Raw genomic sequence first — 6033 nt, 5'->3', positions numbered from 1 at the left:
AGCGGAGCCGCCGCCGAGGGCACCGCGCGCCCGGCTCGGCTACCCCGCCGACCCCCTTCGCTCGTGCCCGCGCCTGCTGCGCCCCCTCCGGCCGCCCTCTCCAAGCCCAGCGCACAAACGCAGGCTGGGCTGCGGGCGCGCGATGCAGTGGTTCCCGGGGGCCCGGAGCCCGAGAGTCCCCGGGGAGCGCGACCCAGGGCAGCAGCCTGGGGACGCCGGGGCGGGGGCGTAGGCACCGCCCGCCCGTGATGGACCGCGCCGCGGAAGACCCTGACTCGCCGCCACAGGTCAGTGCCCCCCCCGCAGCCAGGTCCACGGAGCCCCTTTCCGCGTCCCCGCCAGTGCCCACGCCATGTCCTCCGGGCACGCGCGTGGCGTGTACGTGTGTGTGTGTGCGCGCGCGTGTGTGGTGCACGCCGAGGGCCACCGGAAAGGGGGCCAAGGCTGAGAGGCCTTGCGCGAGGGGCTGCGAAAGAAAACCGGGATGGATGCGGCTTGCCTCCTCAGACCCGCAGGGAGGGGAGGGTGGTCCTCATCGGCTCCGCAGATTGCTCTGCTCTTAACCGCCTGCCCTGCCCCTGGCCGCTTCAGCAGGTGGTTCCCCTTGGTCTAGAGGAGAACACCCCCCAGCCCCCAGGCCAAATTCTGCTCCCTGGCAGCCCCCACCCCAGGCTCCCTCTGAGCACTGGCAAGTCAACTCTTCAGGGGAGGCTGAGGCACTGAGAGGTGGGGATGCGTTCAGGTTTCCTGGGACCTTCAGTGCACCTGGGAGGGGGAAGCAGGGCTGTTCACCCCCAGGCTCCCTCTGGGCCTGGGCTCAGGACAGGGACCTGGTGCCTCCATCGAAAGCATGCAACTTCAGAAAAGAAATTGAGAACAGAGGCAGGGGAGGAAGAAAGAAGGAAGCCACTCAAGATAGCAGGGACAGGGACAGGGACAGGGACAGGGCTTCATAGCCTCCTCCCAAGACTCCAGCCCTGCGCACAGGCAGAGGAGGATATGTTTTTTTTGTTTTGTTTTGTTTTGTTTTTCCAGAACCTGGGATTGAATTTAGGCCCATGCGCTTGCCAGGGAAGCCCTTATTCTAGTGAGCCATCTCCCCCGCCCTGAGGATATGGTCTTGACCAGTCCCCTTTTTCCCTTCTCTCTCCTGCCAGCTGAGACCTTGTATGGGCCATTCCTAGCTAAATCACTTCTCCTAGGTGCCGGAGCCCAGAGACCCCAGAAGGTTCCACTGCACAGGACCCTAGAAGTGGCCTTTGCTGGGCAACGTCTTGTGCACAGGGTGCGTGCAGTCTGGGTGGGGGATGTGATGGGCCTGAGCTCAGGCTGTTCCACATGCTGTTAGAAATGTCTGGGCGTGGATGTCCTAGTGTGGAGCTCCATGACACTACTCGGTGTTTGCAGAAACCCAGCAACATGCTTCCAAAGTTCCTGAGGTCTAGCAACCCCCAGGACCTCTAAGAGCTGTCTCCTGCCCCCTTTCCTCCCTTCTCTCTGTCAGGTTGAGATCTTTGCCCCAGTACGGCCCTAGCTGGTGACTGTTGCTGGGCTCACTGAACCAAACATGCAGCCCTCCCTTTCTGGATGAGGACCCTTCCCTTCCTGGGAGATCCTCGAGGAGACTGCTCACTGCCCAGGCTGTGTCCCGCATCCTAAAAGGTTCTGGAGTTGCACCTTATTTTCCTTTACTCCCTTGCTGGCCAAGGAGAATTAAAGCATTCGTGTCCCCTGGACCCAGTCCTGGAGCCAGCGCCTTGCTGTTCCCATCCCTAGATGCTTCAAATTGTCCCATGTTCTAGTGTGCTGTACACACCTGTGTCCGGACCAGACATGGGCACACATGCTTCAGAGGAGCTGAAGTATGGGGCAGGTAAATCACCAAGGGCAGAGCTCTGCCAACAGGATGGCAATCTGTGGTAGAGACCCGGGGCAGACAGCAGCCGGTTTCTTCCACTTGGGCTCTGGATAGGCTTAGATTTCCCCACAGCAGTATTTTAAGGGAGAAAGGAGTCAAGCATGCTCTTTCTGGGCAGGGCCCCAGGGCGTGAAGTACTCAGGAGCTCTAAGGTCAGGCCTGGAGGCGGACATCTGGGTCAGGCAGCTGGGCTCTGATAAGGCAGCCTGTGGTCCTGTGCAGCTGGAAGTGAGGGTTGATGCCTGAGCTCTCCTCCATGCTGACAGCCTCTGGAAAGGCAGGGCTCAAAAAGGGGAGGATTTGGAGTCTGAGATTACAGACAAAGGGAACACAAAGCAAGGAGAGGTTGGGTAGCGGAGGAGTTCATTCCAGAGCCCCCACAGCCTTCTGCTGGTCATTTCCTCCCCTTTCAGTGGAACACTGGACAGACTGGGGCTGTGGGAAATGCAGGGAGGCCCAAAAGATAGAGTGAGACAAGCTCAGCATGCGCCGAGGCACACAGGCGTCTCAGGACGACCCTGTGGTGCCCTTTCCCGCGCCCAGGGCTCTCTCCACCCTGCAGCCTCTGCCCGCTGCTCCTGACCCTAAAACAGTGTGACGCTCAGGATGGAGTCTGTGCGTGCCTGGAGCCTGAGGAGGAGGAAGGGACACCTGCCTTGACTGCTGCCCTTGCCCCCCAAAGACGGGTAAAGGGGCATGGACAGACCCCAACAGCCCCTTGGGGTCCTGCCTCATTCCACTGGGACCAACTGGACTCTTTGCCTTCCCTTAAGAAATAAACAGGGCCTCCAAGCCCTGGCTTGCTGACACTCTGTAAATTGGGGAACCCTCTTCTCCAGGAGAGGTGCTAGATAAGTGCTAATTTATTTTATACACTTTCCTCCGCTCCGTCCTTCCAGAATCCGTGTGGCCCTGGAATTTGGAGTAGCATGCTCTGGCCAGGCCAGGTATGGCACCAATTCTGTGAATCCCAGCAGCTGCTGTTTGGACAGCCCACAGCCCAGGCTCTGCGCCGCCTCCTGCCCTTACCCAGGCCCGGGGCACCCAGAGCTCCTCAGCCAAATAGGACAACCTTTATGTCTAATAGTTAGAAATGTGGCCATTTCACTTTATCAGGGAATGATTGTCTGAGAAAAATCGTGAGATCACTGTTTATTACTTGTGCTCCCCCCCCCCCCCCCCCGCCCCAGTCTATGTCCCAGGCCCTGGGCAGACTGTGCCTGTGTTCCAGGCTCTATACCAGGTTCTGGGGACACAAAGCATCAAATAATCCAAAATTAGTGTTTTCTATTTAGTTTTGGAAGGGTGATGTGGGTTGCTTTTTTTTTTTTTTTTTTTCCTTCCTGCAGCTACAGCAAATTTACTTTTCTAATGAGGTTTAGCTCTGGCCAATATTAAAATGAGTGTCGCTCCCGAGTGCACACCAGCTGACAGCGGCTCAGGAGGCAGCCTCGGGCCAAGTGCCTGGCAGGGATGGGGCGTTGCCACCCCCCATAATCCCTGGAGTGGACGGTCTAAGTCTGGCTCAAGGGTTGGCTGGGTTTGAAGTCAACCAGTTCACAACCCTGCCATGTCATGACCTTGCCCCGGGCCGCAGCGTCATGACGGGCGAGCCACAGACAGCGGCTTTCTCAGGATGTGTAGGGATGTTAGCCTGTAACTGCTCACAGGAGGGCGAAGGAGACATGCGTGGGAGCCAGCAGGTGTGGCCCTGGGGATGGGGCAGCATCTGCGCAAGAGGCCTGCCCTGCTGTCCCCCCAGGTGGCTGCATGGGGCAGGCTGGACTCTGCTGTCACTCCCCAGGTTGTCTCCCTCTTGAAGGGCAGCTGAGCAGTCTGGCCCCCAAGGCAGGAGTAACTCTTTGTGCTCAGGACTGGGACTGTGCATTCAGAACAGGCCAGCAGCGGACACTGGGACAGGAGGGCTGCTTCTCTACACTCTACGCAGCCCTGAAGCCACCCCAACCCCAGTGGGGACTCAGAGGCATGTATGCCTGCCTCCGCCGTGTCAGACAGCACACACAGAGTGTCCCCACCAGCCTGGGGGATCTGTGGACAGTGTGGCTGCAACTCCTTCTCTGCGCAGTTAGTTTGGTGGGTCAGCTAGGAGTGTGACCTGGCTGGACTCGGCTCCTGGCTCTGCTGCCTAGGAGCTGTGTGCTTAACCTCTCTGGGCCTCTGATTTCTCCTCACTACACCAGGGGTGACAACAGGACGTTGAGGAGGGAGTGAGTCACTGCAGTTAATCATGCTAATCGCTTAGAACATGCAACACCAGTTGCTTTTTATTTTTTATTTGAAAATAGCAAGCAATTTGTATTATTCGTCTTTGTAACAATTCACTGAAGTATTTACTGAACAGCCTACTCTGTACCAGGCTGCCTGCCATCAGCACGTGACCTTGCTTACAACTCGGGCCCTTCCTGGGCCTCAGTTTCTCCTCCTGTGGTAAGTGTGGGACCAGTTCACAACCCTGCCATGTGCCAGGCCCTTCGAGATAATGATAATGGAGATTAGAAATACATCCTCCTCCTTGCAACCAAATGCTATAAGAAGAGTCTGAGCTTGTTTGAAGATGCATGTGATGGAAATTCTGCTCTATTGGAATGACGCTCACCAAAAAATTAAAAATAAATCCTAAACTCTCTATGATAAAAGCAGCAAGCTGTGCTGGCATCTTGCCAAGTGGAGGTACAGCAGGGGCTCTGAAGGGCTCTGCTGGGGCTCACTATGTCCCTGGTCTCCAGGGGAAGACAGCCAGGACTTGGGGCTGCCACACACCCAGCTGACAGTGCAGCCAGGTGCTGAGCCATGTCTGCACTTACCATGGGATGCCGGTGAGGCTCAGCTTCCTCATCTAAAGCAGGAAGGTGTGGGCCGAGTAGCCTTTCCCACCCAGCTAAAGCACACCCTTCACCTGGCCACTAAGCTCCCAGGATTGGGGCCTAGGGACAAGGGAGGGGTGCCAGCCACTCTGCCAGAGAAAGACGGGTTGGGAAGCTTGGAAGTAGCCATCAGGAGCTCTGCACTGGCAGTGCACACCCCAGGCAACCTGGTCTGCCTGGTTTCTCCAGGAGTGAGGTTTGTGAGTAGGTTGCCTCCTTTCTTTGTAGAGGAGGGAATGGATGCCAAATGGCTCCACTCTTGTTCCAGGTTAGACATCCCCTTGGTGCCTCACCCCTGTCCAGTAAGTTGCCCATCCTGTGGTCAGGACAGGGGTGTGCAGGTCTCACAGGAGCAGCCTGCACCCATGGCTGGGCCTCTTTGTCCAGCCAGGGAGAAACGCAGTGAATGCATCAGGTCTCTGTCACAGTCCCTTGGGCAGGCCAGCTCCTCCTGGCCATGGACAGAATCAAAAACACATGCAATACCTTAATTAAATCAGTGAATCATTAGCTGCAATAGTGTCCATGCAACGCTGACAAAGGAATAAGGCTGGGCAAAATGACCACAAAAGGCCAGGATGACCTGGAGCGACCTGGCTGGCCGGCTAGCAGGGACCTCAGTAGCTTGGTACTGGGGCTTGGGGCTCGCCAGGTTCCTGCCTCCCCTAGACCCACAGCTCCGACTGCCTAGGAAATCTGTGGACCAGCTGCCTCCCCTCACTGACCCACACTCTTGAGACCAGAGCTGCTCAGAGTAGCAGACATATGTCCCCTGGGAGGCGCGGCAGACAAATCACACAGCCACTGAAGGGCGCGGACACAGAGGCTGCCTGGGGCCTGGCTTCAGCCTGGGCCCTGGGCCCTTGCTGCCTTCCCTCGACCTTGTCACTTCTTTCTCTTTCTTTCCCTTCCTTGCCTGCCTTCCCTTCACACACCACAGAGAACCTTGGACCTGTGAAGCCCAGGCCAGGCCTGCTTAAGTTGACATACAGCCTCTGGGCATGTGATTTCCTTCCTCCGTCAGGGTGTCTGAACTCCAGCTGAAGTATTACACTCCTAACTCATCACATGTCAATATTAACTTCCCTCGCTTGTAAATCAATCTCTCTCTCTCCCTCCCTCTCTTTCTCTCTCTCTCTCTGTCTCTTTCTCTCTGTCTCTCTCCCCCTCTGTCCTCCCTCTCTGTCTCTCTCCCCCTCTGTCTCTCTCTCTCTGTCTCTCTCCCCCTCT

The 6033-nt window shown here is 57.2% G+C and overlaps 1 protein-coding gene across 2 annotated transcripts in view; it reads left to right on the top strand.

The window, feature by feature from the left end:
• The first annotated feature begins 44 nt into the window (after positions 1-44).
• Positions 45-6033, top strand: part of B3gat1 (beta-1,3-glucuronyltransferase 1) — a 27655-nt gene continuing 21666 nt past the window's right edge. For both annotated transcript variants that reach the window (XM_023703846.1, XM_023703847.1), the window contains exon 1: positions 45-287. The gene's annotated coding sequence lies outside the window, so the exon portion shown is untranslated. The remainder of the gene's footprint in view (positions 288-6033) is intronic.

This window comes from Octodon degus, unplaced genomic scaffold (assembly GCF_000260255.1).
Source record: "Octodon degus isolate 3935 unplaced genomic scaffold, OctDeg1.0 scaffold00182, whole genome shotgun sequence".
In the NCBI taxonomy this organism is placed as follows: Eukaryota; Metazoa; Chordata; class Mammalia; order Rodentia; family Octodontidae; genus Octodon; species Octodon degus.
The sequence above is the reverse complement of the archived record's forward strand: the minus strand, read 5'-3'. Positions and strand labels throughout refer to the sequence as shown.